This window comes from Heterocephalus glaber, unplaced genomic scaffold (assembly GCF_053883595.1).
Source record: "Heterocephalus glaber isolate CG9 unplaced genomic scaffold, H.glaber_assembly_v1.0 deba00001662, whole genome shotgun sequence".
In the NCBI taxonomy this organism is placed as follows: domain Eukaryota; kingdom Metazoa; phylum Chordata; class Mammalia; order Rodentia; family Bathyergidae; genus Heterocephalus; species Heterocephalus glaber.
The window spans coordinates 15,836,610-15,847,500 of record NW_028258403.1 but is presented as its reverse complement, the minus strand read 5'-3'; the positions used below and the strand labels follow the sequence as shown (position 1 = coordinate 15,847,500).

At 37.7% G+C, this 10,891-nt stretch overlaps 1 long non-coding RNA gene across 1 annotated transcript in view; it reads left to right on the top strand.

The window, feature by feature from the left end:
• LOC110346256 (uncharacterized) overlaps positions 1-10,891 on the top strand; it is a 43,530-nt gene that overhangs the window by 23,073 nt on the left and 9,566 nt on the right. The window contains exon 3 of the long non-coding RNA XR_015445767.1: positions 7,843-7,919. This is a non-coding gene — a long non-coding RNA (uncharacterized LOC110346256). The remainder of the gene's footprint in view (positions 1-7,842; positions 7,920-10,891) is intronic.

The following is a 10,891-nucleotide window of genomic DNA, read 5'->3' as shown; positions in this document are numbered from 1 at the left end:
AAAACCCCACAGTCCAGATTCTTTAAAGCATTTATTCACTCATTCTGGATGCATTAAGTAAGGAGTTACTATGTACCAGTTACAGTCTCCGAGGAAGAAACCCCCACCTTCATCTAAGGATTACTGGCATATAAACAAATTGGTATAGGAGCTACATAGGGGAATCACGGCACCAGGGCACCAGGAAAGAAATGTTCAGTGTTACAGGCATTTAGGGGCTGGGGTTTCCTATAGAAGATGATAGCTAATAGATTCTTAGAATACATACATTTGTTTGGTACTAGAGGCAGGTGCTACTGCACCTGGCTTAGTATATATTCTTAATCTATGTACTTGCAAAATGATGGTTGGGCCATATAATTATGTCCGATTTGTACAAAATATAATTTTGGGGCAGTACTAGTGTTTTTTTTCTAGCCAAAGTTATGTAGGCAGTTTTAGACCCTTTAGTTTTTCCTGGATCCTCTTATTTTGGAAAATTTAGCTATGCTTATTGGAATTTATGTTTCCTCTGAAGTTGAGACAGACTAATGAACTTTTGTTCTTGCACAGACTGGTTGCAACAGCTTTGGGATGTGTTTGTAAAATTAAAAGACAAAAGGCTACAATTCAAAATTGGCCTTTTATTAGATCTGCTACTTTGCTTCAAACTTTAAACTGCACACAGATAATGCAAGAAGCAGATAAACGAGCGTCCCAGTTCTGCGTTGATTGTCTCTTGGGAATTTTACCTTGTGAATCTGCTCCCCAGAGTCCAAGCATGGCATGGAGGTGGCCTCCAGTAGATACAGGACCCCACCTAGCTAGAAGGACATTATTATGAAGAACAAAATTACAGCTAAATTAATATTTAGGCTATTTTTGAGGATGTGCATGGCAAGTTCTGTCAACTAATAATTTGTGAGCCTGCAGCCATTCAAAAGCCAGAGAAGCAAAGTTCAGGCTAAAATGAAACTTGCTACTTTGTTGGAACAGAGAGGACACACTTTCTGTTGCACAGCTAAATCCTGGTGAAGACAGAGAATAAATACTTCATAGATAGCAAGTCTCAGAGAATCTTACTTTGGAAACGAGTAGGAGGGAAGGGTCACCTGGACCAGGACCTCCCTAAGAAAGTAAAGAAGCCTTGAGCTTAGCTGCTGCTGCAGAGCCACGGTGCCAGAAGGGTGTCAGAGTGAGTTAGAGGGAGGTGATGACACTGACATGCCCAGACGTAGAGGTGAAACATGACTGGGTCTGTCACTTTGAGGGCCTGAGCCCGGGGACAACTGATAAAGAGCCATGGGCCTAGATCTTGTTACACTGCACTCAGCCAGCATTTTTATTTTTATTTTTTATTTATTTTTAAAATTCTTTTATTGGTACATTTTAGGTATACAATACATTTATATTTATCATTGGGTGCCTGTACCTGTACCTGATATATCTTGGTTCTTATTTTTTCCCCATTACCTGTGTGCCCTTCACCCTCTCCACCCTTCCCTATTTACATAGACTTCATTTCCATTTTTTTTCTTTTCTCATAGTTTTTCCTTTCCTTTCTTCCCTTTCCCCTTCCCCTCCCACCGCCCCTACACCTTTGGACCTTTTCCTATTTCAAATTATCAATTATTCATTTTAATCATTTTAATCCTTATTTACACTTTCAGTTTCTCACACTAGAGAAACTATTCGGTATCACCCAGCATTTTTAAAAGGTAAAGGCAAGTTAAAGTGAACATCAAAACTGAAACGTAGAAGTCTTTCAGGTTGTAGAGATGAGACACGACCAGACCCACTGTTGGTGGGAGTAAATAAAAACATTGACCGCTTCGATAGTGTTGCTGTTTAGGAAGCCTCCTTTATAAGACTGAGCACTGCTGGAGAGAAAGAGACCAAGCACTTGATTGGTACCATCTCTGAAAGGAAACATGAACATTCCCTTAAAAACAAACATTTAGAAGACTGAGAAGTTTATTATCAATGCTCTGTGATCTTTGCTCTTTTTTTTTTTTTTTTTGGTACCCTGACCACTGAGCTAAATCCCCAGCCCTGCTCAGTGATCTTTGGACTTAATGATCAAGTTCATTTACAGAGCAATAATTTTTCAACATGTTTTCTTTTTTATATGAAATTGCTAATATAATTTAATAGAAAAAAATTTAAGGGAAACGTGGTGCTTGGTTGTGTTTGTGATACCTAAGGAAGTTGTGTGGAGGCAGCTGTGGTCAAACTGGAAGAGTAGTGTTGCTTTGCAGGCATCCATTGCTAAAGACAAACTATTTCTGTCTGTGCTAGAAAGATAAAGAGTTCCCGGTGGCATGATAGTTATAATTTAGAATTGAAAAAAATTCTCCCACTTTTTTCTTTTTAGTACTGGGGGTTGAATCCAGAGTCTTCGCCATAAGCTACACCCCTAGACCTTTTTTATTTTGAGACAGGTTCTTGCTGAGTTGCTAAGTAGCCCAGGCTAGGCTCAAACTTGTGGTCCTCCTGCCTCAGCCTCCTAGTGCTGGGATTGCAGGCATTTACCATTACACCTAGAGAAAATTTTCATTCTAGATGGGACAGTCAACTTAATATGTCTCCCCACAGTGTGTTTAAAAATAAAAATGTCCTGTTACTCATTGGAAAGAGCACCCTAGATAGTTTGATAAAGGTCTGGCATACCAGATAGGTACCCTAAAATTTCATTTTATTAGCTTCCACTAATTATTTTCTCCACTAATTATTTTTAAATAATTATAGATTATAATTTATAATCTGTATCTTTCAACCACTTTCCCCCAGTGGTAACATTTCCCATAACTATAATACAATACCTAGGAAATTAAAATTAATACAATTCATCCAATTTATTCAGATTCTAAATTTTACATGCACTCGTGTTGGTGTAAAAGTTCTATACCGTTTCAGTACATACAAACAGTCATATAATCACAGTCACAGTCACAAGCTGGGGGTAGTGGCACTCACTTGAAATCCCAGCACTCTGGGAGGCTGAGGATGGAGGATTGAAAATTTGAACCCAACCTGGGCAATGTAACAACTTAGTGAGACCCTGTCTTACATAAATGAATGCATGAATGAATGGGGAGATAGCTAAGTTGAGTTCAATCCCCTGTAACAAAAAAACAAAACAAACAAACAAAACACAGTCTGCCCCATCATCATCTCTCCTCCCAGTCCCCAATCCTAACCAATCCTAACTCTTGCAAAAGCTAAAAACTGTTCTCCATCTCTTTGTTGTCCCCCGACTCCAACAAGGGACTGAACCCAAAAGCCCTGAACTGCATCCCCAGCCCTTTTTACTTTGAGACAAGAGTCTCACTACATTGCTAAATTGCCCAGGCTGGGCTCAAACTTATGATCTTCCTGCCTCAGCCTCCCAGAGTTCTGGGATTACAGTCATGAAACATTATGCCCAGTTGTTGTTGTTTGTTGTCATTTTAAGATTGTTGTATGAATGGATCATAAAGTATGTAACCTTTTGAGAATTTTTTTTCAACTCAGTTCTCTAGGGATCCATCCAATTGTTCCTTTTATTACTGAGAAGTATTTCATGGTATGGATAGATCAGAGTTTGTTTAACCATTCACTTGTTGAAAGGCATATGGGTTGTTTCTAGTTTGGAGCTGTTAGGGGTAAAGCTATGAACAACTGTGTGTAGGTTTTTGTGTGAAATTAAGTTTTTGCCTGTCTGGGATAAATGTCCATAAGTGAAATTGGGGGAGTGTATTTTTTTGTTTTTTTTAAAGGTGGGGTCTTGCGAGGTACCCTGGCTAGTCTCAAACTTGAGATTTTTCCTGACTCCACCTCCCAACTGCAAATTTTCTTTTTTTTTAAAGACTGGTAACATAGAAAAAATGTTTATGTTAAGTACAAAAGGAACATAAAATCGTATGTACAGTATAATAATAACTATGTAAACACACCAAAAAATTATGCACAGAAATGTCTAGAGGAACATTTAATACCAAAAGATTAACACTGCTATGTAGCATTTGAGTAGCAAGCTGATTGTTTAAAATTCCTAAATTTTCTTTAATGAGTAGTAATTATGATTGCAACAGAGAATATTTTAAAAATACCCCACTGGCTGGTGGTTTAGCAGGGTAGTATCACTTTCACATATAAAGCGGTGGCTTTGCCCTTGAGTCTTCAGAAGGTGGTGAGCAGCCCCTCCCCACTGAGAAGAGTTTAAGCACCTCTGGCTACTACAGATACATCCGGGCAGCATAGGCTGAATTCTCCCTTCTCTCTTATCTCCATCACTTCATTGCCTCAGGTCACTTCCAACTCATTTTCTCCCTTTTCTCAGCAACTCTGGAGCCAGCTCTACTGCTACAGGACCCAGAAGTAGAAGCTGTGAGGTGTCATATTTTTAAAGGACATGGTGCCTCAGCCAATTGCAAATTTTCTAATTGGATTTTTTTAGCTATTGAGTTTTGAGAGTTCTTTATACATTACAGATACAACCCCCTTGGTGAATATATGATTTGCAAATATTTTCTGCCAGTCCATAACTTGTTTTTTCATCTTCTTAACTGGATTATCAGCAGAACAGAAGTTTTTAATTTTGATTAGGTCCAATTCATCAATTTTTCCTTTTATTGATTTTGATTGGTGTCAAGACTGAGAACTCTCCCTAGCCCTAGATCCTGAAGATTTTCTTCTTTTTCTAAAAGTGGTATAGTTACACCAACACTGCCTTGATTACTGTAGCTTTAGAAGAAGTCTTAAAATTAGGAACTAAACGTCTTCCAACACTGTTTTTTTTTTTTAAAAAAAACCTTTTCTAGGTCCTTTGTACTCCTACATAACTTTTAAATTTCAATATCCAATTCTTCATTTATAGCAAGTATACACAGACCTGAATTTTTATATATACCTTGTGTTTTCTAATCCTGCTAAATTCAAGTACAAGTTCTAGGGGCTCCTAGAGATTTCTAGTATTTTCTCTGTAGATGATCATTTCATCTACATATAAAGATTTTGCTTCTACCTTGCCAATCCTATCCTAGTTGTATCATTTTATTGCCAGACTATTTTGGTTTAGACCTATGTTTCAAAGTCTAATGGACAGATGAAGAGTAGGCATATATGCCCTTGTTCCCCACTTTAGGGAGAAAGCATTGTATCGTCTCCATTCATAGAAGGAGTTTTTGTTGGAAGTATGGAGTACATGTCTTTGATCTGTTGAGAAGTTTCTGTTCTACTTCTAGTCTTCTGATAGCTTTAACTATGAACAGCTGTAGAATTTAGTCCAATACTCTTTCTCCAACTAGTGACAGGATCATATGGCTTTTTCCTTTCCTCTGTTAAAATGATGACTTTTGGGGGTAGATCTTCCAATGCTGAACCAACACTGCCATGCCTATAACAAAACCACTTTCTACATACTGCCAGATCTGACTTCCAATAGTTTGTTTTGTTAAACAAATTTCTATCTATGTTCATACTTTTTTCTTCTATTATCTTTATCCAGTTTTAGGATTAGCACAATGTTGAGTTCCTAAAATGAGGGGAGAAGTGTTCCTTCTTTTTTCTGCTTTAATTGTTTGATATAATTTATCAGTTAAAATGTTTATGAGCCTTCTGTTGTCATATAGGTAAGTTTTCAAGCTAGGAATATACTTTCTTTAATAGGTGCTATTCAAATTTTATATTTCCTCCAGAGTTAAAACGTTTCATTAATTTGTCTTCTAAAGTACTTCTTAGAAGTTGTCAAATTTATTTTTAAAAAGATTTTTGTAATATGCTTTCTATATCCTTTTAAATTCTGTAAAATCTGTGGTAATGTCTCCTAGATCTTGATATTGTAATTTTAAAAATGTATAACTGATATTGTGTAATAGGAAGAAAAGGTCTAAAAGAGCAGGGGAATTGGGAGGGGTAGGGGAAGGGAAAAAAGAGAAAGGAAAAAATATGAGAAGAGGAAAAAAAACGGAAACAAGGTCTTTGCAAATAGGGAAGGGAGGGCAAGGGAAGGGGGAAAAAAATAAGAACCAAGAGACTCATGTAATGGTACAAGATCCCAATGATGAATATAACTGTATTGTATACCGAAAATGTACCAATAAACTTAATGGGGAAAAAAAAAGTGGTATAGTTCTGTGCTTTACATTTAAGCCCATGATCCACACTGACTTAATTTTTTTATGAGGTGTAAGTTGTGTGTTGAAGTTCATTTATTTTGCCTATGGCTGTCTAACTACTCCAGCAGCATTTATTGAAAAGGTTGTCCTTTGCTGTATTGCTTTGCCCTTTTGTAAAACAAATCCTTTGGAGACAGGCACTATGGCACATATCTGTGATCCCAGCACTCAGGAGGCTGAGGCAGGAGCATTCCCATGAGTTGGAGACCAGCCTGGACCACATAGTAAGACTGTCTCAAAAAAGCAAAAAATAGAGAAATAGATAATTAATTAAATAATTTAGCAAATAAAATTAATGCTTCGGGCATATTGTTTTAAGTTTATCTATGGTTCTGTTCTATTGATCTATGTATCTATCTTTTGTGCTTCTTTATTTTCTGTTTTTATAGGTATATATGTTTTGGTTTTAGTAAGATAAGAAAGATCCTTTTCCTTACTCTTCCTTTTAAAAACTGTTTTCCTCTGATGAGTTGGTACAGCCTAATGGTAAAGAGTGTGGACTCCAAAAACAAACTGACTCTACTACTTCAGAAGTCTTGGGAAATCGTACTAAAATCACTACATCTCTATTTTCTCATGTAAAAATGCAGTTGCAAAAACTAAACTACTTAGTGCTCGTCACGTGCCATAATATCTGACACATTTTTGACCCTAAAAGTTCTTACCTGAAAGCAATGAACTTGCTTCCCTCGCCTGCAACAGGCCCACGTGAGTGTTTCTGGTTGGGCAGCTCCTGCTGCAGTCCTCTTTGAACCTGCGCCTTAGGCTCGGAGGCTCCAGCAAGTTTACTTTGATCTCGTGGTTCCTTGTCCTCTGGGTCTTTGGAGTCTTGATTTAATTGATGGGAAAGGGAGAAGGGAGCAGAGTTGTGCTTGAGAGATCTCCCCGTCCTCCAAGCGGCACTGACCCCCTGCCACATTGGCAGGGAAACTCGGTCTGTGTACTGCTCAGCCAGAAGGAAAAGTAAACATGCGAGTGACACACATCCCGGCAGCCCGCGCCACGGAAACGTTGAGTGCTACCGGCTGTCTTACTAAGGGCTGGAGTAGGTAAGGGTCTTTCAACAGTACAGGAAGTTGATGACAAATAAATGATAAGAAAGTGGCTAGCGTGCAAGATTTAGGGGAAGTGTTTGAAGCAGAAGAAAGAGCACGTGAAAAGGCCTGAGTCAAGGCCCTTTTGAATGAGATCTTTTTTCTCCTACCTTTTCCACATGGTACAGGAAAGTGACCCTCTGATGAAACATCTTTCTGAACTCTCTTATTGGGAGAAATAGTTTTCTTCCCTGACTCTAGGTTTTTCTGCCAGACAAGTAGATCATCTATAATGATAAATTTCATCTAGCATATTTAATATTTATGTTGTGTGTGTGTGTGTGTGTGTGTGTGTGTGTGTGTGTGTGTTGAGGATTGAACCCAGGGCTATACACATGGTAAGCAAATGCTCTATCGCTAAGCTATATCCTCATACTTCTTTATTTTTTGAGACAAGGTCTTATGAGTTGCCCAGGCTGGCCTCAAACTTGCTTTCTTTCTGCTTCAGCCTCCTGAGTCACCTGGATTACAGGCATCTGCCACCATGCCCGGCATACCTGGCTTAATATCTATATTTCTTGTTTTTTTTAAAAAAAATACCACACTGGGATTTAAACTCAGGAAGCACTGAGATACATCTCAATCTCTTTTAAAATTTTATTTTGTGACAGAGTTTCACCAAATTACCCAGGCTGACATTAAACTTGAGACTCTCCTGCCTCAGCCTCCTGAGCAACTGGGAGTACAGGTGTGTGCCACTATGTCTGACTGTCTTTCTTATTCATTAGCTAGCTTTCTGAACAGATATGAATAATACCAATGATACTGAAGCTTTTTGATTGTTGCGTTTTTCATGAAAATGTAGCTAAAGTTTTAATGTTTGAAATGCTTTAATCATGTCTTGCTTGATTATGTTTATTCCTCATCTTGTCTTCATGGGATACTTTGGGTTTTTTAACAAACCAGGAACAAATATGGGCTTTTATCAAGTAGCTTTTTATTTTCTCTCAAAGCTATCTTATACTTTTACTCCTTTTTTTTTTGGTACTGGGGATTGAACTCTGGACCTTGTGCTTGCGAGGCAGGCAGTGGAATCACTGGGCTAAATCCCTGGCCCTAGTTTTACTCTTTTGATCCATCTAACTTATAATTCTCCTAATATTGTACCATATTTATATTACTGAAAAAAGCCTATTTTGTTAGTGGTGGTTATTCTGTTAATATACTACTAGAATTGATTGCAGATATTTTATTTTTTGCACTTGTTTTAATAAATGATATTTGAATGCAATTTTCTTTTTTTGTATGTGCTATGTATCCAGGTTTTTATTTCAATGCTATGTGAAGTCTGTAAAATGAATAATGAAGCTTTCTATAGCATTCTGATTTCTAGAATAAACATTATCTTATAATATATGCATACAAACCATACAGTTTTGATAGAATTCATGTAGAAATATTTATGAATCTGGAATCTGTCTCCATTTTTTAATTAAAATTAGTTTTCCAAGGCTTTATGTGCTAAATGGATATTTAAATCCCAGTCTTACAATCAAGACTGTTTACTTTCTGCAGCAGCCTCTTGTTTCTCCAACATGATTGATCATCCTTAGGTATTATAGGCATGGCTGGTGAAGAAAGGATTCTTCTCTTATTTGATAGAATAGAATTTACCCAAAGCTTCAATAACCTGGCATGGAGGGGAAATGAAACTTCTATTCTTGTAAATTTCCCAAATATGATCACCCAGTGGTTAGCCCCTCCCTGCCCAGCCCCTCTTGCAAGCTTCACTTTTTTAAATTTATTTTTTAGTTTTTGGCAGGGCAGGGGATTGAACCCTGGGCCCTGCTAATTAAGGCTCTACCATTGACCTACATCCTCAGCCCCTCCTGAACTTTAAAAAAATTTTTTTACTAAGCTACATTCCCAGTCCTGCAGCCTTCACTTTTAGAGCTTGGAGGAGAATCAGCCAGCTCACAGCTCTCTAGAAAATGTTCTTTCTGGTTATGGTAGTCTCTGCTGCTATCAAAACCACTAGAAACGTGTTGGAGTCCATTCTTTTTGTTTTGTTTTGTTTGGTTTTGTTTTGTTTGGTTTGGTTTGGTTTGGTTTGGTTTAGTTTGGTTTGGTTTGGTACCAGGGATCAAATTCAGGACCTTGCACTTGTGAGACAGGCTCCACTGAGCTAAATCCCAGGCCCCATTCTTGGCGGCCTTACCTCCTTTCTCCAGAGGCCAGGATGGGATAGGGCACAGTGGGGTTCAGCTGGCCCCACCCCTCTGGGAGAGTAGGCAGCTCTAGTGCAGGGGTCTTCTTCCATTTTCTTCCCTGGTGTGTCCCAAGCCCCTAGAACGCTGTCATATAGAAAGCTCTCAGAAACACTTGTTGAACAAACAGACTTTGACAGGTAATCAATATGAATTTGACTCCCACCTCTTCCTCCTGTATGCTGTGGGACCGTGGACAATTTCTTTGCACCCTTATTATCTATAAAATGAAAATAATATAGAATATATAGAAAGTTTGGAATACCTTTCAACTGAGCCATTATAACTCTTTATTCTTAAATTCAGTGCCTGGTGAAGTACTTTATACCTAGCAGTTGCTAGGAGATTTTTAAATTTAATGTTTATATTTTGGGGAATTCTTTTTTTTTTTTGCGGTACAGGGAATTGAATTCATGACCTTGCACTTGCAAGGCAGGCACGGCGCCACTGAGCTAAATCCCCTGCCCTTAATATTTATATTTTAACAATTGTAAGAAATAAATTTGTGGGCTGGGGATTTAGCTCAGTGGTGCCGCCGCCTGCCTCTCAAGCACAAGGACCCCAGTTCAATCCCCGGTACCACAAAAAAAAAAAGAAAGAAAGAAATTTGCTTTACTCCAAATCACATCTTTCAATATTTTCCAGCAGTTTTGCTAGTTGTGAGGCCTTTATTTTGCTGTGAGTACATAAAATATATATTTTGTTTTTGTGAAATTATAAAAATAACTTTTTCTAAAAGTTATTGTTTATAAAAATTAATTTGTTTTAAATATTTCATTATTTAGCTCTTAGATCCAAGTACAGTACTTAACATAGCATTTGGGTATGTTGTCTAACTTCATCAACAATTAGGAAGGCATCTACTGCAGAACATGGCAGACAGGCAGCTTTTTAGGCTAGAAGGAGAGATGCAGGTGTATGTACAGCATAGAAGGCACTGCCATCATGACTGCTAGAAAGTTCCAAACACAAGACAAATATATTTTATGAAACAACATTGATTGTATTTAAATTAATAACAGAAAAAGGTAGTGTTTTCATAGTACCTTCTAAGTTTCAAACTTGACTGACTACTTCTCAGACCTACATCTATACTTACTGTCATAAAGATTGCCCAAGACTCTTGGTTGCAGCCTTAAATGAATATAATTGCTGTTGTTGTAGACATCAGAAAATCCTGCCTTATGACTAAGAGGTAACAACCACATGACAACTCTAAGTGCATTGATAATAAACTCCCTGTGAACACGAAATGGCAAAGTAATATTATATTATCTGTTGTTTTTCAGAAGCTAGTATTCCAAATAAGTATTTTTTGAATACTGAAAATTATTTATAATAAATTTATCAAATGATTTCTGGTTTACTGCTAGATGTGGTGGTACACATTTGTAATCTCAGCACTTTGGGAGACTGAGACAGGAGGATGGCAAGTTTGAGCCCAGCCTGGGCC